The 21,984-nt window shown below is 40.4% G+C and overlaps 1 protein-coding gene across 3 annotated transcripts in view; it reads right to left on the reverse strand.

Moving 5' to 3' along the window:
- LOC124001498 (unconventional myosin-VI-like) overlaps nt 1-20,295 on the reverse strand; it is a 111,471-nt gene extending 91,176 nt beyond the window's left edge. The window contains exon 1 of one of the 3 annotated variants that reach the window (XM_046308317.1): nt 20,042-20,295. The gene's annotated coding sequence lies outside the window, so the exon portion shown is untranslated. The remainder of the gene's footprint in view (nt 1-20,041) is intronic. The other 2 variants (XM_046308316.1, XM_046308318.1) reach the window with 2 other exon arrangements.
- Nucleotides 20,296-21,984: the final 1,689 nt, after the last annotated feature.

The raw sequence follows: 21,984 nt of genomic DNA on the forward strand, positions 1-21,984 counted from the left end.
TATATATATAAAAAAAAAATTGGGGGGGGGAGCCCTAATTGATACAGTAGCCTATATATTGACATATAGGCCTAGGTAAGTTATGCCATTAGGACAGCTAAACAGGATGCGCTCTTAGGCTTACAGCTCAATGGTGGTTATACAATGCTGCTATACTAAGCCTACGAATGATGGCATTATTTATTATAATGATGATCATAATAATAACAGGAGGGTATAGGAGCAAGAGCTGCGTACGTATTGTGTGATACAGGTACTGTTAGATTACAATATTTTTCTGACCATTTGTAACAATGTAAACACTAAATAAACTATAAGTAATAGTGTGTGTAAAGCCTTTATTACAGCATAGCAAAGATTAAAACTAGACAAATTTGTGAAAATGCTTTATCCGACATGAGGCTTTGGAGCACATGCTATCAGTAGGCTTTTAAACAAACACGCAAACTATATCTGTAGATATACATGGATGATTTATAAAGTCAGGCACATTTAAGTTAGGCTGTTGATTACAGACCTATTTAAGTTGGGGTTTCCTCGCTCCTCACTTTTCTTAGGCAAGGGCTGTGTTCTCGACTCCTCAACTTGCTGCTGCCTCCACCGCATCGTTCTCAACACCAAAATGCTGGTTCACTTTGCCATTACGCACATAGCAACAATAACAAAAGGCGACAACATTCAACAGTGCACTGATGTTTCAGAACTGTGGACAGGGACCGCTATCCAAAGCGGGAGAAAGCGCATTTGTTATAAAATAACATTATTTGTATTCAAGTTGCACCATTGTTATTACATAATAGAACCATGAAGGGCATTCGGAAAGTATTCAGACCATTTGACTTTTTCCACATTTTATTTTACAGCCTTATTCTAAAATGTATTATTATTTTTCCTCATCAATCTACACACAATACCGTACAATGACAAAGCAAAAACTGTTTCAGTTTTTTTTGCAATTTCTGAAACGTCACATTTATGTAAGTATTCAGACCCTTTACTAAGTACTTTGCTGAGGCTCATTTGGCAGCGATCATAACCTCGAGTCTTCTTGGGTATGACGCCACAAGCTTGATGCTTGGCAGTCAGGCGAAAGAGTTCAATTTTGCATTGATCAGACCAGAGAATCTTGTTCCTCATGGTCAGTCCTTTAGGTACCTTTTGGCAAACTCCAAGCGGGCTGTCACCTGACTGAAAGACGAGCTGACCAGATGTGGCGTAATATGCCAAATAAAAATATAAATATAAAGAAATTCAAAGATTTTACTGAGTTACACTTCATATAAGGAAATCAGTAAATTGTAATAAATTCATTAGACACTATTCTATGGATTTCACATGATGAGAATGAGACTTTCCAAATCATGTACAATTGATTGGAGTCCACCTGTGGTATATTCAATCAAGTTGTAGAAACATCAAGGATGATCAATGGAAACATGACGCACATTAGCTCAATTTCCAGTCTCATAGCTAAGGAAGGGTCTGAATACTTATCTAAATAAGGTATTTCTAAAAACCTGTTTTTGTTTTGTCATTATGGGGTATTATGTGTAGATTGATGAGTGGGAAAAAATACATTTTATAAATATTTTCAAACAAGGCTGTAACATAACAAAGATGTGGAAAAAGGGAAGGGTTATTAACACTTTCTGACTGCACTGTATACCAGGGCGGCAGGTAGCCTAGAGATTAGAGCATTGGACTAGTAACTGAAAGGTTGCCAGATCAAATCCCAGAGCTGACAAGGTAAAAAAATAGGCCAATAAAATGTTTGTGCATAAATTAACATGCTAAGGCCCTCCACATTCATACTCCATGCAAAACATCAACAAGCACAACAAAAACATGTGATAGTGCTGATAGCTTTACTGTACACTTTGCAAGCCTTTAAGTGGTAGGCCTAATCCTATGGCGTAGGTTATACATACAGAACTGACCCATGGCTCTGCTATCCAATTAGTTTGTGGGATTGAGGTGCAATAAAAGTGCTGAGATAACCGGCTCGTTTACTCATCAACTTCTCTCACATGGATATTTTTTAAGTTAGGAAAAAGCCATTCGCTGCTGTTGCTGCGGTCAGCGAAAGGCCAAAGAGGATTTCAAACCAATTACTTATGTCAGGAGTTCCCCTAGGGGTCATGATTGGGGCTGTACCAAATGATTGATGCATTAGAATAATTGATGTTGTAGTAATAGAAGGGGAGGGGTTATAAGACCCCTCCCTCCTTACATTTGTAGGGTCCTAGACTATAGATTAACAATGTATATACATTATGAGGTTCTAATATTGTTACACAGTTGTTTTCTACTCACTCTCTGCCTCTTATAAAAAGAGACCACTCTGAGAAAAGTGTGACTGAGACAGAACTCTGCAGGGCAGTGTAGGAGATAAGACTAGTCAGACATTCCACTATAAATCAACTTGGACAATTACTGCTAAGCTTTTAGATAACACTAAAAGCCTTGTTTATATAGATGTGTAGGCATGGTTTTGGTCTCATGAGTAAAAGGTAATGACGTAGGCAGTCACATGTTGGACTTCAGGTTTAATAAAAGCAACTTGAGACCTTTTCTATTTTGCAGAACATGCGTGCTATATTCCTGATTGTCAACTTCTGTCTGCAATTGCATTAATAAAAGGTTTTGAATTATTTAATTAAAGATATTGTCATAATGCTAATTTCACCAATGAGCCAAATATTGACAAGGAACTTGGAAACGAACCCCAACACTTACTATAAACGAAACATGCAAGAATTTCAAAGATTTTTAGAGTTACGGTTCATTTTAGGAAATCTGTTAATTGAAATACATTCATTAGGCCCTATTCTATGGATTTCACATGAATGGGAATACAGATATGTATCTGTTGGTCACAGATACAGTACATAAAACAAAAATGTAGGGGCGTGAATCAGAAAAAGTCAGTATCCGGTGTGACCACCATTTGCCTCATGCAGCGCGGCACATCTCCTTCGCATAGATCTCATCGGGTTGTTGATTGTGTCCTGTGGAATGTTGTCCCACTCCACCTCAATGGCTCTTCAATATGTGTACAGATCCGCGTTATCATGCTGAAACATGAGTTGATGGCGACAGATTAATGGCATGACAATGGGGAATCCTGCAGTCAGCATGCCAATTGCACGCTCCGTCAAAACGTGAGACATCTGTGGCATTGTGTTGTGTGACAAAACTGCACATTTTAGAGTGGCCTTTTACTGTCCCAAGCACAAGGTGCACCTGTGTAATGATTAAGGTTGCAACGGGTCTGAAACTTTCCAGTAAAACTCTGGAATTGTCCTGTAAATTTTCCATGGGAAGTTAAGTACTAGAATTTGGGGAATTTTGCTTAAATTCGTCAAAAAAGCTAGCTTATAGCAGTTGACCTTTTTTGTGATACATAAAGCAATTCTAGGTCTTATGGCATATTTTGGTTAAACTATCCCCAATTCAATGGAATTGCAACCCTCTGCATGCACAGTGCATTCTTCCATCACATTTACAGCTGATTCTCAAGATCTTGCACACTAATGAGATGCTATTGAGCCCACACTACTATACTGTCTGAGCCAGGGACTACATGCTTTCTAGTAAGTTTTGATTACAATACTGGGTGGGTGAATATATTTTATATGACATACATCATTTTTGTTAACTAGTAAATAGTAGCCTACAGCAAAGTGTGTTTAAATTATTTCTAACTAGTTAACAATTTATGCTAATTAGTTTTTTCTAAGATGTGGGTTTTAGCTTGCTTGAGCCTAACTGAGGAGTGTTAATTCACCTGTTTCCATACATGTTTTAAAATAAAACATTATCTTACAAAATGAGTTGTTTAACTGCTTAACTATTTACCTGTACATGGAATTGTATTTGTTTTTTTTTCCTTTTGTTTCTAATCTTTACAGGAAAAAGCCACGGGCACTGATGTGTGAAGACATTTCACTGCAGCTAATGTAGAATGAAAAGCTGTGTACATTTGCAAATACTGTGCCAAATCATATGTGAAGAATACAACAAAGGTGCAAAATCATCTAGCATAAAGTTACCTCAGCACTCACAACCTCTGACAAAAGTCCCTCTACTTCTATTTGAGGTGAAAATGATGAATCAGACACCTTATCGATAGAAACAGCTCATGGCCCTCCTGAAATCAGAAGTGTTTTTTATTCAATGGAGGAACGTAGTCAGAGAAATTCCGGTGAATCTCTTGCTCGACCTGTGTATGCAACTGGTTCACCTCTGATGCTCACCGGCAATGTGTATTGGAAGAGATTTCTGAAAGAGATTTCTGAATGTTCTTTGCCCAGCATACACCCCACCAACCAGATATGCTTTATCTACTCATTTGCTGGATGCAGAGTTCAACAGAGTTCAAGTGCAAGTCAAGCAAATTATAGGGAAAGCAGAGTGTATTGCAATCATCTCTGATTGGTGTTCGAATGTTCGTGGGTAAGGAATAATTAACTACATCGTCTGCACCCCTCAACCAGTATTCTACAAGAGCACAGACACAAGGGACAACAGACACAGCGGTCTCTACATTGCAGATGAGCAGTGACCTTGGACCACAGAAGGTATTTGCACTGGTGACAGACAATACTGCAACATGAAGGTGGCTTGGTCTAGCCTTTTGTGACTAGGGGGCAGTATTTTCATTTTTGGAAAAATAACGTTCCCGTAGTAAACGGGATATTTTGTCAGGACAAGATGTTAGAATATGCATATAATTGACAGCTTAGGATAGAAAACACTAAAGTTTCCAAAACTGTAAAAAATATTGTCTGTGAGTATAACAGAACTGATATTGCAGGCGAATGCCTGAGAAAAATCCAACCCGGAAGTGCCTCATGTTTTGAAAGCGCTGCGTTCCAATGCGTCCCTATTGAGCAGTGAAGGGGCTATCAACCAGATTACGTTTTCTCCCTATTCCCCAAGGTGTCTACAGCAATGTGACGTAGTTTTACGCATTTATGTTGAAGAATACCCGTAAGCGGCTACATGGCGCAACTGGTCACCTGATGGCTCCCAGAGTGATTCTCGCGTAAAATACAGGAGGTAGCCATTATTCCAAATCGGTCCTACTGAAAAACCAATTGTCCCAGTGGATATTATCGAATAGATATTTGAAAAACACCTTGAGGATTGATTATAAACAACGTTTGCCATGTTTCTGTGGATATTGTGGAGCTAATTTGGAATATTTTTCACGTTTTTGTGACTGTAATTTCCGGGCGATTTCTCAGCCAGACGTGAAGAACAAACGGAGCTATTTCGCCTACAAAAATAATATTTTGGGAAAAAGGGAACATTGGCTATCTAACTGGGAGTCTCATGAATGAAAACATCCGAAGCTCAAAGGTAAATTATTTAATCTGCTGCTAGCTGGACAAAATGCTATGCTAGGCTATTGATAAACTTACACAAATGCTTGACTAGCTTTGGCTGTAAAGCATATTTTGAAAATCTGAGATGACAGGTTGATTAACAAAAGGCTAAGCTGTGTCTCAATATATTCCACTTGTGATTTTCATGAATAGGAATATTTTCTAGGAATATTTATGTCCGTTGCGTTATGCTAATTAGTGTCAGTCGATGATTACGCTCCCTCATGCGGGATGGGGAGTCACTAGAGGCTAGAGTGGAGGAGTCCTACCCTCACATCACACCCATTGGCTGTGCTGCACATGCATTGAATCTGCTCCTCAAGGAAATCATGGCACTGAAAACAATGGATACACTCTACAAAAGAGCCAAGGAAATGGTTAGGTATGTGAAGGGTCAGAAAGTTATAGCAGCAATCTACCTCACCAAGCAAAGTGAGAAGAATAAGCACCATTGAAGCTGCCCAGCAACACCTTTTGGGGTGGTGTTGTCATCATGTTTGACAGTCTCCTGGAGGGGAAGGAGTCTCTCCAAGAAATGGCCATATCACAGTCTGCCGATATGGACAGACCCATCTTTTTTAATGTTTTTATTTAACTAGGCAAGTCAGTTAAGAACAAATTCTTATCTACAATGATGGCCTACCAGGGAACAGTGGGTTAACTGCCTTGTTCAGGGGGATCATCCTGGACAATGTATTTTGGGAGAGAGTGGTAAGCAGCCTGAAACCTATAGCAGTTGCCATTGCATGGATTGACGGAGATGATGCCACCCTGTCTGATGTTCAGACTCTGCTTGCCACATGTAAGAGAAGAAATCCATACTGCTCTGCCCACTTCACCATTGGTCCAAGCAGAGGAACTTGCAGTTCTGAAATACATCAAAAAGTGTGAAGACTGCCTGAAGCCCATACATGCCACAGCGTACATGTTGGACCCAAAGTATGCTGGCAAGAGCATTCGGTCTGGTGCAGAGGCCTATGGTGTCATCATTACCATGTCTCGCCACCTTGGCCTGGATGAGGGCAAGGTTCTTGGCAGTCTGGCGAAGTACACTTCCAAGCAAGGGCTTTGGGATGGAGATGCAATATGACAGTCGTGCCAACAAATCTCATCAGCCACCTGGTGGAAGGGACTTTGTGGGTCAGATGCTCTTTCCCCTGTTACCTCAATCATCTTCCAAATTCCACGAACATCAGCCGCCTCAGAGCACAACTGGCGCTTGTTTGGGAGCACATACACCATAGCAGGCAACAGGCTGACCAATACAAGGGTTGAAAAATTGGTGGCCATACGGGAAAATTTGACACTTTTTGAGCCTGACAACGAGCCATCCTCAACAGGGTTGGAAAGTGACAGTGAAGATGAGGCCTCAAAGTCTGATGCTCAAGAGGTGGACATTGAAGAGATCCAGGGAGAAGACATGGAAACCTGAGAGGAAGACAACCAAAGCTTTATTTTCTAGACCATAATTTTACAAACGTGGAAAATGTTTTTGGGGGAGATGCGATGGCTCATTGGGGATCATTCAATATTCCCTTTTGTTGTTCAGTGAAATCATTCTTCATGTGAAGAGTCAACTCATTTTAAAAAACTATTTAGTTACAAATTGAACATGAATTATTTCCATTGAAAGGATTTAATAATTTGCAATTATGTCTACTTATGATAAGGTAAAAATCTTTGTTTCTGTCTCCATATGATAGGGTAAATATATCCAATGCAAAAAACATCTACATTTAAATTATATTAATTTGCATATATTTCCGTTAATTCCCACCGAAAGATTCCACCTCCGAATATTCCCCAAAATGACGCTAGCGTCCCACCTGGCCAACATCCTTTTCAAAAACAGAAATACTCAATAATAATTCATAACACATACAAGTGTTATACATCAGTTTAAAGATGAACTTCTTGTTAATCCAACCACTGTGTCAGATTTCAAAAAGGCTTTACGGCGAAAGCATACCATGCGATTATCTGAGAACAACGCCCAGGTCCTTCTGTAGCTCAGTTGGTAGAGCAACAAGGGTAGTGGGTTCGATCCCAGACCACCCATAGAATGTATGCACACATGACTGTAAGTCACTTTGGATAAAAGCGTCTGCTAAATGGCATTTATTATTATATTATTATTTATTATTAAATCATTACAAACAGTTACCAGCCAAGTAGAGGAGTTACACAAGTCAGAAATAGAGATAAAATTAATCACTTACCTTTGATGATCTTCATATGGTTTGCACTCACAAGACTCCCATTTACTCAATAAATGTCAGTTTTGTTCGATAAAGTCCCTGTTTATATCCAAAAACCTCAGTTTTGTTTGCGCGTTTTGTTCAGTAATCCACAGGCTCAAACGCAGTCACAACAGGCAGACGAAAAATCCAAATAGTATCCATAAAGTTCATAGACACATTTCACACGATGTTTATAATCAATCCTTGGGTTGTTTTTAGCCTAAATAGTCGATTATATTTCAACCAGACAATAACGCTGTCAATATAAAAGGTAAACAAGAAAGGCGCACTCTCGGTCATGAAAAAGCTCTGGGACACTGTAGGGTCCACTCATTCAGAGTGGTCTTACTCCCTAATTTTTCAGAATACAAGCCTGAAGCAATTTCTAAAGACTGTTGACATCTAATGGAAGCCATAGGAAGTGCAATTTGAGTCCTAAGTCAAAGGATACTGTAATGGCATTCGATAGAAAACTACAAACATAAAAACCCCACTTCCTGGATGGATTTCTCTCTGGTTTTTGCCTGCCAAATCAGTTCTGTTATACTCTGACATTATTTTAACAGTTTTGGAAACTTTAGAGCGTTTTCTATCCAAATCGACACATTATATGCATATCCTAGCTTCTGGGCCTGAGTAGCAGGCAGTTTACTTTGGGAACGCTTTTCATCCGGAAGTTAAAATAGAGTCCCCTACCCTAGTGAGGTATGATATGCCACACCTGAAATAAGCTACATAATTTGTGCTCTTTAAAGATTGACAAAACTTAAATCAAATGTTATTGGTCACATTTTTTAGCCACAAGCAGACTTCAACATCAAACAGTACAGTAGAGGAGCATTTTGTATGAATCATAATTATTATTACTTTTAAAAAATGGGCACAATGTTTAAATTCAGAGATGCTACACTATAACATTATAACATCTATATAATCAGTGCATAATTTTGTGTTCTTTGCTTATGCCATATTGATAGTGTATGTTACACCAAAGTAACATACACTGCTTATCAAATTAATCATCACAACAAACCAGCCACCTAATACAGGTCCCATGTGGTTAGCTTCGACTCGAACATGTAATCCTCTTATGGCTCCTAAGCCCCAACGGAAGTGAGATATTTGTGAAGACTGTTGAAGTGTAATAAGGTGTGGTCAGCAGTCAGGCCTTGAAAATAAAAAACAGTCTGAAGAGAGATGCACAGACATAGACACCAGTGCGGTCATGGAGGAGACCAGGGTTCAAAGGTTAAGGTGTGTTTCCTGGAACACACATGCCTCCTGCCTACTTCTAGCTTCCTGTTCCCTCTATAGAAGAGAGGATATGGAAAATACATTGGGATATGTGCTCTGCTGCAGTCTGACCGGATGTAGGGAGGAGTACAGTGGTGCGGGGTGTGTCAGTGGCCAAGCAAGCATTACAACCTAAAGGAGCCCATTCACGGCTCGTCAGAGAACTCTTTTTTTTTTTTTTTTTTTTGAGGGGCATACTAGCAAAATCTGTTATTGTACAGAACAGAGAGCATTCATTAAGCGCATTATGAATTAGCCTAGTGCAGCGTTTCCCAAACTCAAGGGGTGGATGTTTTGGTTTTGGCCCTAGCACTACACAGCTGATTCACAACAAAGCTTGATGAGGTCATTATTTGAATCAGAGGTGTAGTGCTAGGGCAAAAACCCAAGACCTGCACCCCCTTGCGGTCCCCAGAACAGAGTTTGGTAAATGCTGGCCTGGTGCATGAGGACATACGTCTCCAAGCGTAAATATTTTGATGGTTCTAGACACAGACTGCTGTTGATAACAAGCCAGAATTATGCCACTTCAATCTTTTTGTGATGCTTATTTTATGGTAAGTGAAGCATCATGGCATGCACATTTAGTTCAACCTACTTCCTAGCTTTGTCCAACAGCCATTGGCTGAAACTAGCTAGCTTTATAATGTCTAATACATTTAATGTGTACACATGCATAATTCTTGCCTGACAGCTTTAATCACATTGACATTATACAGATGGATATTTAGTCAAATTTTGGAGCATTTATCAATCCAATACTAGCTATATTTACCAAATAACAGCAGGTAGGCTCGAGCTAGATAACGTTACCTTTATCCCTGAACTATCACTAAACAGCCCAATAATAACCTAGCTATAAAAATGGCAGGCATTAGCTATACAGCTAGCGTCTGTAGTTAGCTTGCTTTCTATAGCATTGAGAGACGTTAGGTCGGTTTATACTTGGTCTAACGACATGTCTGTAGACAATTAGAAAACGACAAGTATCGCTAGTCTTTAGACAGTCTCTGCAACTGTCAGTTTCCTTGTTGCACAGACATGAAATAAATTAAAGTCTCTGCGACTCTCGCAACTAGAGAATGACTAATAACCCGAGCCGCTATAAAGTCGGGCAAATATTGCTCTGCACTTGCTCTCCTTGTCAGATATGACATGTTCTACTAAGCTATAAATGTGCATTGCCTTTGAGCTAGTTCTCATAGTAGCATCAGAAAGTGATATGAGTGATGGAGAGAGATGTGAGGAGAACTGAAAAGGAACAGAGTTACGGCCTCACTCTATCCAATCATTGCAGTAAGCAAGTTACAGCGAGTTACAACGCGCCGTTTTACAAAGCACCCAGTTCTTGACAGTTTAATAAGCCAATTGAATCTTCCTGGCAGCTGAATTGTTTAGATGTGTCCTGGCAGCTGAAAAAATATACACTGAACAAAAATATAAAAACGCAACATGAAGTGTCCCATGTTTCATGAGGTCAAAAAATAAATAAAAATGTTCTGTCGCCAGACAACGTAACATTTATTTCTCTACCATGAGCTGCCTCAAATATCATTTAAGAGAATTTGGCAGTACGTCCAACCGGCCTCACAACTGCAGACCACGTGTAACCACGCCAGCCCAGGACCTCCACATCAGGCTTCTTCACCTGCAGGATCGTCTGAGGTGGGTGGTGCTGAGGAGTATTTCTGTCTGTAATATAATCCTTTAGTGGGAAAAAATATATTTCTGATTGGCTGGGCCTGGCTCCCCAGTGGATGCACCCCTGCCCAGTAATGTAAAATCCATAGATTAGGGCTTAATGCAATTAAGTTGACTGATTTCCTTATATGAACTCAAACAGTAATATCTAAAAAATTATTGCATTTTGCTTTTATATTTTTGTCCAGTATATATACACTCGATCACGGAAAAGGACGAAAAATATAGTTTCAGAAGCATCCGTGATCAGAAATCATGACGATGATAATTTTATATTCTCAAACTAACAGCAGTGCCTATATGATGTCCTTCCACACAGTCATGACATGCTGGGAGTGATGCTCTATGCAAATATTGATTTTTTTTTTTACATAGTATATTCATATGTATATATTCTTATTCCATTACTTTACTTAGATGTGTGTATTGGGTAGTTCTTGTGGAATTTTTAGATTACATGTTAGGTATTGCTGCACTGTCGGAACTAGAAGCACAAGCACTGCCCTACACTCGCAATAACCATGTGTATGTGACCAATAAAATTGTATTTGATTTTTAAAATAAGTCCCAAATCTGTAGCATCACAGACGACTATGCCATCTTAAAATGTACCCAGTTTCTCAAGAGATTTACCACTCAAATAAAAGTATTACTATTATGTTATGTAGTTAGATTACTTAGTTTTTTAGTTTTTGTTTGATTTTAAAATGTGTGCATTAATGCATTCATGAGTTTCTAGGGAAATGTCAAAATGTTCTAATTCAATGATATTCAATATCGGCCATCGGCCTGGCCTCCTTGACACCCCCCCCCCCCCAAAAAAATTGTTAAAGGCCCCCCCTAAAAAATCCATATCTGCCGTGGTTACTGGGCTGCTACAGCAACAAGACCAAATCCATCTGTGATGAGACAGTGCAGGAGTTCTAAAATGTTCAGATAGAATTACCTACTTTTATTCCGACACACTCATAACATTAGTTATTTTCTGTAAACTCACCATCATTACCTGATTTGAAATAATGATGCAAACTGGGAACCACATATCATGAGGCCACATTTATTGCAGCTGAGGATTTTAACAGACCAAATTTGATGAAAACGCTATTGAAGTTCTATCAACACATTGACTGTAGTAATCGCTTTGGAAACACTGGATCACTGCTACTTCCCCTTTCGAGATGCCAACAAAGCCCTCCCATGCCCTGCCTTTGGCAAATCAGACCACGACCCCATTTTGCTCCTCCCTACCTATAGAAAGAAACTCAGACAGGAAGTACCCGTGCTAAGGTCTATTCAACGCTGGTTTGATCAATTGGAATCCATGCTTCAAGATTGTTTTGATCACGCGACCTGGGATATCCTGTTTGGGGTAGGGGGCAGCATTTTCACTTTTGGATGAATAGCGTGCCCAGAGTGAAATGCCTCTTACTCAGTCCCAGATGCTAATATATGCATATTATTATTAGTATTGGATAGAAAACACTGAAGTTTCTAAAACTGTTTGAATGAGGTCTGTGAGTATAACAGAACTCATGTGGCAGATGAAAACCTGAGAAAAATCCAACCAGGAAGTGGGAAATCTGAGGTTTATAGTTTTTCAAAGCTTGGCCTACCGAATACACAGTGTCTATGGGGTCAAGTTGCACTTCCTAAGGCTTCCACTAGATGTCAACCGTCTTTAGATACATGTTTCAGGTTTCTGCTATAAAGGAGGGGGTTCATGAATGAGTCATGGGTCTGGCATAGTGTCTCAGGCTCGTGACGTGCAGTCCCGACAGAGTTAGCTCTCGTTCCAGTGCTTTTCTACAGACAATGGAATTATCCGGTTGGAACCTTATTGATGATTTATGGTAAAAACATCCTAAAGATTGATTCCATATATCGTTTGACTTGTTTCCATGACCTGTAATGGAACTTTGAGTTTTTGTCTGGACGTAGTCTGGACGCCTTATGAGATGGATTACTGGGCTGAACACGCTAACAACAAGTGGCTATATGATAAATGATGGACTTTATGGAACAAATCAGTCATTTATTGTCGAATTGGGATTCCTGGGAGTGCATTCTGATGAAGATCATCAAAGGTAAGTGAATATTTATAATGTTATTTCTAACTTCTGTTGACTCCAACATGGCGGATATTTCTTTGGCTGGATTGGGCTCTGAGCGCCATACTCAGATAATGCTTTTTCAGTAAAGTTTTTTTGAAATCTGACACAGCGGTTACATAAAGGAATAGTCCATCTTTAATTCTGTGAATAACACTTGTATCTTTTATCAATGTTTATTATGAGTATTTCTGGGATTTGATGTGGCTATCTGCAAAATCACCGGATGTTTTGGAATCAAAACATTACTGCACGTAACGCGCCATTGTAAACAGATTTTTGGATATAAATATGCACATTATCGAACAAAAAAATACATGTATTGTGTAACCTGATTTTCTATGAGTGTCATCTGATGAAGATCAAAGGTTAGTGATTAATTTAATCTATATTTCTGCTTTTTGTGACTCCTATCTTTGGCTGGAAAAATGGCTGTGTTTTTTTGACTTGGCTCTGACCTAACATAATCATATGTTGTGCTTTCGCTGTAAAGCCTTTTTGAAATCGGACACGATGGGTAGATTAACAAGAAGTTTATCTTTCATTTTCTGTATTGGACTTGTTAATGTGTGAAGGTTACATATTTCACGCGCTGTGCTGCCTTTTCAGCGGAATGTTGTCAAGGGGTTCCGCTAGCGGAACGGCTGCCATAGAAAGGATATGTTACATGTAGCCTCTGAGAATAACATTGACGTTTACACGGATACGGTGACTGTATTCATCAGGAAGTGTATAGGGGAGGTTCTGTGACTATTAAAACTAGAGGTCGACCAATTAATCGGAATGGCCGATTAATTAGGGCCGATTTCAAGTTTTCATAACAGTCGGAAATTGGTATTTTTTTTTAACACCTTTATTTAACTTGGCAAGTCAGTTAAGAACATTCTTATTTTCAATGACGGCCTAGAAACGGTGGGTTAACTGCCTCGTTCAGGGGCAGAATGACAGATTTTCACCTTGTCACCTCAGGGATCCAATCTTGCAACCTTACAGTTAACTAGTCCAACACAATAACGACCTGCCTCTCTCTCGTTGCACTCCACAAGGAGACTGCCTGTTACCTTGGCTTACTGCATTTGCGTAAGTTGCTAGCTAGCATTAAACTTATCTTATAAAAAACAATCCATCATAATCACTAGTTAACTCCACATGGTTAATGATATTACTAGACATTATCTAGCGTGTCCTGCGTTGCATATAATCTGACTGAGCATACAAGCATACAAGTATCGAAGTATCTGACTGAGTGGTGGTAGGCAGAAGCAGGCTTGTAAACATTCATTCAAACAGCACTCTCGTGCGTTTTGCCAGCAGCTCCTCATTGTGCGGCAAGCATTGCGCTGTTTATGACTTCAAGCCTATCAACTCCCGAGATGAGGCTGGTGTAACCGAAGTGAAATGGCTGGCTAATTAGCGCGCGCTACTCGCTCTGAGCCTTGGCGTGGTTGTTTCCCTTGCTTTGCTTGGGTAACGCTGCTTCGATGTGGTGGCTGTTGTCATAGTGTTGCTGGTTCGAGCCCAGGGAGGAGTGAGGAGAGGGACGGAAGCTATACTTTTACACTGGCAATACTAAAGTGACTATAAGAACATCCAATAGTCAACGGTTAATTAAATACAAATGGTATAGAGGGAAAAAGTCCTATAATTCCTATAATAACTACAACCTAAAACTTCTTACCTGGGAATATTGAAGACTCGTGTTAAAAGGATCCACCAGCTTTCATATGTTCTCATGTTCTGAGCAAGGAACTGAAACGTTAGCTTTCTTACATGGCACATTTTGCACTTTTACTTTCTTCTCCAACACTTTGTTTTTGCATTATTTAAACCAAATTGAACATGTTTCATTACTTACTTGTGGGTAAATAGATTATATGTTAAAATAAGTGTTCATTCAGTATTGTTGTAATTGTCATTATTACGAATACATAAAAAATAAAAAATAATATTTTTAAAAAACGGCGGATTAATCAGCATCGGCTTTATTTGGTCCTCCAATAATCTGTATCGGTGTTGAAAAATCATAATCCTACACAAACCAGAAACCATGGATAGATTGCAGCATTCACAGAAAAATGTGGTGTGCGCCACGGTTAACAATGACAAAGTGACTGGGGATATGGTTAAATACAAACAGTGTAGTTATTCCCTCCGTAAGGCAATCAGAAACAAAGTGGAGCCGCAATTCATCGGCTCAGACAAGACGTATGTGGCAGCGTCTACAGACAATCACGGACTACAAAGGAAAAACCAGACATGTCGCAAACAACGACTTCTTGCTCCCAGACAAATTAAACACCTTCTTTGCCGACTTTGAGAAAAACAGTGCCCCCGACCCAGCCCAATCCCAGAGACTGTGGGCTCTTGTTCTCCATGGCCAACATATGACATTTCAACGTGTTAACCCTCGCAAGGCTGCCGGCTCAGAGCATGTGCAGACCAGCTGGCTGGAGTGTTTACGGACATATTCAATCCCTCCTTATCCCAGTCTGCGGTCCCCACATGCATTAATATGTCCACCATTGTTCCTGTACCCAAGAAAGCAAAGGTAACGGAACTAAATTACTTTCGCCCCGTAGCACTCACTTATGGGATCATGAAGTGCCTTGAGAGGCTAGTTAAGGATCAAATTACCTGAACCTTACCAGACACCCTAGACCCACTAATTTTCTCACCGCCCCAACAAATGATGCCAGCACACTACATTAATTGACTACAGCTCAACCTTCAACACCATAGTACCCTCCACCATCAACATTAAGCACGGGACCCTGGGTCTGAACCCTGCCCTATGCAACTGGGTCTTGGATTTCCTGATGGGCCACCCCCAGGTGGTGAAGGTAGGAAACATCACCTCTCCGTTGATCCCCAGACCCCTCATGTATTTCCTTTTCACCATGATTGTGTGGCCACGCACACCTCCAAATCAATCAGCAAGTTTGCAGATGACACACAGTAGTAGGCCTGATTACCAAAAATGACAAGACAGCCTACAGGAAGGTGGTGATGGCCCTGGCGGAATGGTGCCAGGAAAATAACGTCTCCCTTAACGTCAACAAACTGAAAGATCTGATCGTGGACTTCAGGAAACAGCAGAGGGAGCACACCCTTGTCCACATCGACGGGACCGCAGTGGAGAAGGTGGAAACCTTCAAGTTCCTTGGCGTACACATCACTGACCATACGAAATGGTCCACCCACGCAGAAAGTGTGGTGAATAATATATAAAAATATATATATATATAAATATATATGCCATTTAGCAGACGCTTTTATCCAAAGCGACTTACAGTCATGTGTGCATACATTCTACGTATGGGTGGTCCCGGGGATTGAACCCACTATCCTGGCGTTACAAGCGCCATGCTCTACCAACTGAGCTACAGAAGGCACAACAGCGGCACAACAGCGCCTTTTCAACCTCAGGAGGCTGAAGAAATTTGGCTTGGCCCCTAAAGACCCTCAAACTTTTACAGATGCATAATTGAGAGCATCCTGTCGGGAAGTATCACCGCCTGGTACAGCAACTGCACCTCCCACAACAGCAGGGCTCTCCAGAGGGTGGTGGGGTCTGCCCAACGCATCACCAGGGGCACAATGCCTGCCCTACAGGACACCTACAGCACCCGATGTCACAGGAAGGCAAAAAAGATCAAGGACATCAACCACCCCACTATCATCCAGAAAGCGAGGTCAGTACAGGTGCATCAAAGCTGGGACAGAGAGACTGAAAATCAGCACCTAGCTCAAAGCCATCAGACTGTTAAATGGCCATCACTAGCCGGCTCCCACCCGGTTACTCATCCCTGCAACTTAGAGGCTGCTGCCCTATATACAGTGCCTTCGGAAAGTATTCTGACCCCTTGACTTTTTCCACATTTTGTTACAGCCTTAATATAAAACGTATTAAATTGTTTTCTTCCCTTATCTATAAAAACTGAAAAATTACATTTAAATAAGTATTCAGACCCTTTATTCAGTACTTTGTTGAAACACCTTTGGCAGCGGTTACAGCCTCTTCTTGGGTATGACATTACAAGCTTGGCACACGTGTATTTGGGGAGTTTCTCCCATTCTTCTCTGCGGATCCTCCCAAGCTCTGTCAGGTTGAATGGGAAGAGTTGCTACACAGCCATTTTCAGGTCTCTCCAGAGATGTTCGATCGGGTTCAAGTCCGGGCACTGGCTGGGCCACTCAAGGACATTGAGACTTGCTTCAACATAGGGATGGTACCAGGTTTCCTCCAGACGTGATGCTTGGCATTCAGGCCAAATAATTCAATCTTGGTTTCACCAGAACAGAGAATCTTGTTTCTCATGGTCTGAGAGTCTTCAGATGCCTTTTGGCAAACTCCAAGCAGGCTGTCCTTTGCCTTTCAGTGAGGAGAGGCTTCCGTCTAGCCACTATCATAAAGGCCTGATTGGTGGAGTACGCAGAGATGATTGCCTTTTTTGAATGTTTATGTTCTGACATGCTCTGTCAACTGTGGGATCTTATATAGATGGCTGTGTGCCTTTCCAAATGATGTCCAATCAATTGAATTTACCACAGGTGGACTCCAATCAAGTTGTAGAAACATCTAAAGGATGATCAATGGAAACAGGATGCACCTGAGCTCAATTTTGAGTCTCATAGCAAAGGGTCTGAATACTTATGTAAATAAGTTATGTTCGTTATTTTTAATACATTTGCAAAAAAAAATCTAAAAACCTATTTCACTTTGTCATTATGGGATAGTGTGAGAAGATTGAAGAGAGGGGTGAAACTATTTAATCCATTTTAAAGTAAGGTTGTAAAGTAACAAAATGTGGAAAAAGTCAAGGGGTCTGAATACTTTCCGAAGGCACTGTACATAGACATGGAATCACTGGCCACTTTAATAAATGGAACACTAGTCACTTTAATAATGTTTACATAGTTTATACATATGAGATGAGTAAAGCAGTATTATATTGTACATTGCTCGTCTTAATATTTATATTTCTTAATTAGATTCCTTTTAGATATGTGTATCGTTGTGAATTATTAAATACTACTGCACTGCTGGAGCTAGGAACATAACCATTTTGCTACACCCACAATTTTTTATTTATTTTAATTTTATTTATTTCACCTTTATTTAACCAGGTAGGCTAGTTGAGAACAGGTTCTCATTTGCAACTGCAACCTGGCCAAGATAAAGCATAGCAGTGTGAATAGACAACACAGAGTTACACATGGAGTAAACAATTAACAAGTCAATAACACAGAGAAAAAAAGGGGAGTCTATATACAATGTGTGCAAAAGGAATGAGGAGGTAGGCAAATAATTACAATATTGCAGATTAACACTGGAGTGATAAATGATCAGATGATCATGTACAGGTAGAGATATTGGTGTGCAAAAGAGCAGAAAAGTAAATAAATAAAAACTGTGGGGATGAGGTAGGTGAAAATGGGTGCTATTTACCAATAGATTATGTACAGCTGCAGCGATCGGTTAGCTGCTCAGCTAGCTGATGTTTGAAGTTGGTGAGGGAGATAAAAGTCTCCAACTTCAGCGATTTTTGCAATTCGTTCCAGTCACAGGCAGCAGAGTACTGGAACGAAAGGCGGCCGAATGAGGTGTTGGCTTTAGGGGTGATCAATGAGATACACCTGCTGGAGCGCGTGCTACGGATGGGTGTTGCCATCGTGACCAGTGAGCTGAGATAAGGCGGAGCTTTGCCTAGCATGGCCTTGTAGATGACCTGAAGCCAGTGGGTCTGGCGACGAATATGTAGCGAGGGCCAGCCGACTAGAGCATACAAGTCGCAGTGATGGGTAGTATAAGGTGCTTTAGTGACAAAACGGATGGCACTGTGATAAACTGCATCCAGTTTGCTGAGTAGAGTGTTGGAAGCAATTTTGTAGATGACGTCGCCGAAGTCGAGGATCGGTAGGATAGTCAGTTTTACTAGGGTAAGCTTGGCAGCGTGAGTGAAGGAGGTTTTGTTGCGGAATAGAAAGCCGATTCTTGATTTGATTTTCGATTGGAGATGTTTGATATGGGTCTGGAAGGAGAGTTTGCAGTCTAGCCAGACACCTAGGTACTTATAGGTGTCCACATATTCAAGGTCGGAGCCATCCAGTGTGGTGATGCTAGTCGGGCATGCGGGTGCAGGCAGCGATCGGTTGAAAAGCATGCATTTGGTTTTACTAGCGTTTAAGAGCAGTTGGAGGCCAATAACATCTGCTAAATGTGTATGTGACCAATAACATTTGATTTGTTGTGGGTTTATTTTCCTGTAATAATGAATAAAAAGTATCTAAAGTTATGACATTGTCAGCTATACTCGTCATTATTTGAACTGGCTAGCCAGTTAGCTGGCATCGACCCAAAACATTGCTTAGAAAGTTACTTTTAGTTGCCTGGCTTGCAAGGTTAACATTTACTAAATTCACTTTTAAATGGATGGGTTTATTTGTGTTAAAATAAAATACAAATATCCACTTAGAGGGAAAATTGTAATCTGCTTTTAATAAAGTAGTACAATTTAATGTGAGCATGTTTGGGGAAAACATCCCCCCTCCAGTGGAGCAAAGGGTCATACATCAAAACCTCATCATGGCGAGAATATTCAGTGAGATGTGCATTGTCATTTGGTTCCGATATTTTATTTATTTTAAATAAGATACCTACACTTTAGCTTTTAGGAGTCAATTACTCAAATGTGTAAATACAATGCACTTTGCCCCATAGAAGGGGGAGTTTTGCACCGACAGTAGGGCAAAACACACCCTTTCTATTTCATTAATTAATTTTACCCACCTATTTCTCTTAAAAATCTGTTTGCCTAAGGATAGCCAGTACACACACCATACCAAACGTTGCTTATTTCTGTCAGTAAATAGACCAGGGATCTCCATCCCTGTTCCTGGAGAGCAACCCTACAGGACGTTCGTCTCCGGGAACAGGATTGGAGAGCGCTGAAAGACATTTCCCCCAAATTACCTTACTGTATGGTATTTGGAGTACCGACAAAGTGTGATCTCGGCCGACAATAGAATGAAAGTTGTCGCGGTGACATCATGAACAAACGTTACCGACATGTCACTAGACCAACTGTAATTTGTTTTAGCCTATGCAAAGCAAAATACAAATGAATGCATATTGTATCACTATTTCGACTAATAGTTGCTGTGGCTAGCGATCTCTCACTGTTAGCTAACTGTATTCGCTCCATCATAACATATAGCTAGCCCCCCTCCCAGCTAGCCACGAGCTAACAAGTGCAGCATACTAGTTAGCTAAATGGTTTGCAAGATATCTAAAAAGTGAGGGACTTACAACAATGTATCTGTCAAATGTTACGTCTGTGTTCTTGATGTGGCTCAACGAAAACGGGTTCAATTTCCCGCATACAGAATATCCTTGAGACAATATCCGAGCTTTTTCTCTTGGTACTCCGTTCAGCACTTAAACACAGCAGCAGGCAGCCTCCCCAGAGCGGAGCAGACTTCAGTCCAGACCAGCTGGGAGGCAGAGATGACGTCACTGGGAACGAACTTTCCAAGTGCAGGTGCAGCCATGTACAGTAACAACCATCGTCATTCTGCTCATCATACCTGTAGCATTAAAAAGGTATAAGTTATATTAGTTGTAACATGACTTGATAGTATTTGAATACGAATGCAGATTGATGATTATCTATATTGAAGGATATTTATTTACACTTGATAACAATAAAAGTAATGCATATCATTGTTTAATGTTTATATAGGATTGCTTTTAAATTATTTTATGCTTCCCCTTTTCACCAGATGAGGATGGAACTAAAGCACTGAGGGCAGATGAGACTGCAGCAAATTGGCATACAACATCAATGGTTACACACCTTTATTGAAACATGCGAACTTCAGACCCATAAATATTTGAGGCTAGTCATTTAAAACTTTATGAAGACATCCTATCCCCCATTGAAAGTCAACACTGGGTTTGTAAATCTAATTTGGACATCTGATACCCATTGTATCACATTTCCCATAGGTAGAACGCGTGTAAACATGACATGCAACATTTACATGTTTACTTTCTTTGCTCATGCTATAGTCCTGTCCTCAGTGTCCAGTTCACACATAAAAGACAACTGCACACCTAATACAGGACAATGCCTGCCAAACAGTTGTTTAGGCCTATATTTTCTGCAAGTCACATTTTCTGGGTAATTGACCACAAGGGTAAACCATTGGAGGAATGAACCTCTGTCCAATTGATTGAGGTCAGTGAGAACATCTTATTGACAACGACCCAAGGAAGAGTGGCCTTAACTCCTTACTTCATTTGCACAGAAATCTTCTGTTGTATTATTGACTGTACGTGTGTTTATCCCATGTGCAATTCTGTTGTTGTCGCACTGCTTTGCTTTATCTTGGCCAGGTCGCAGTTTAAATGAGAACTTGTTCTCAACTGGCCTACCTGGTTAAATAAAGGTGAAATAAAAGGTCAAAATGAGGCTGAGAATAGAAGGACAAGGAAGCATCGTCTTTCAGGGAGGGACTGTGACATAACTGGAGAGCTGAGCTGTTACATGGAGGCTGTGCCAGAGGAACAATTTAATCAGATTAATAGAGCAGTACATCTGAGGCTGAGCTCCCATTGGCTCGGTTGAGCCCACAGACTGTCATGCAAGCCAGGCTAGACTGGGGAATCCCCCAGCCAGAGATGGGCGTGACCAAGGGACTAGACAGAGCACATGATGAAACTGCAGTTAAATTAATATCCCTTCTAAAGTGGTTTAAACTCAACGTACCAAAAGTTGTTTTTGCATAGGAAACGGGTTGCCCATCTGCTTCATAAAAGGACCACTAAACAAAACTTGGTCCTTAAACATTCACTTTAATAATGCTCACTGATCTTTAAGTGTTTTTAGGACACTTCATCTAAAGTTAACATTCATTATTAATTCACTCCAGATGCTAGGCTTCTTGCTCAACAGATTGGCAATCCAACAAAGTGTCCCTCACAAATAATTCAAGTGCTAGAATAATTAAAGCTAAAAGGTTCCCTCTGAAGAGACGTTCGAAAAGGTACAAAACATGTTCTAATTCACTCATATGTCTCCGACATATTTTTGAACAGAACAGTAAGAATCAACCGGAGCCATTTCTAGAACAAAGCTCCATCTGCACTGAAAGTGATTTTACTGTGATGTGACAATAAGGGAAGAATCATATCACCATCCTATCAACCAATAAACAAACAGTCACAAGTGCAGCCCCCCCAAAAATCTA

Source organism: Oncorhynchus gorbuscha, linkage group LG17, assembly GCF_021184085.1.
Source record: "Oncorhynchus gorbuscha isolate QuinsamMale2020 ecotype Even-year linkage group LG17, OgorEven_v1.0, whole genome shotgun sequence".
NCBI classification, from domain to species: domain Eukaryota; kingdom Metazoa; phylum Chordata; class Actinopteri; order Salmoniformes; family Salmonidae; genus Oncorhynchus; species Oncorhynchus gorbuscha.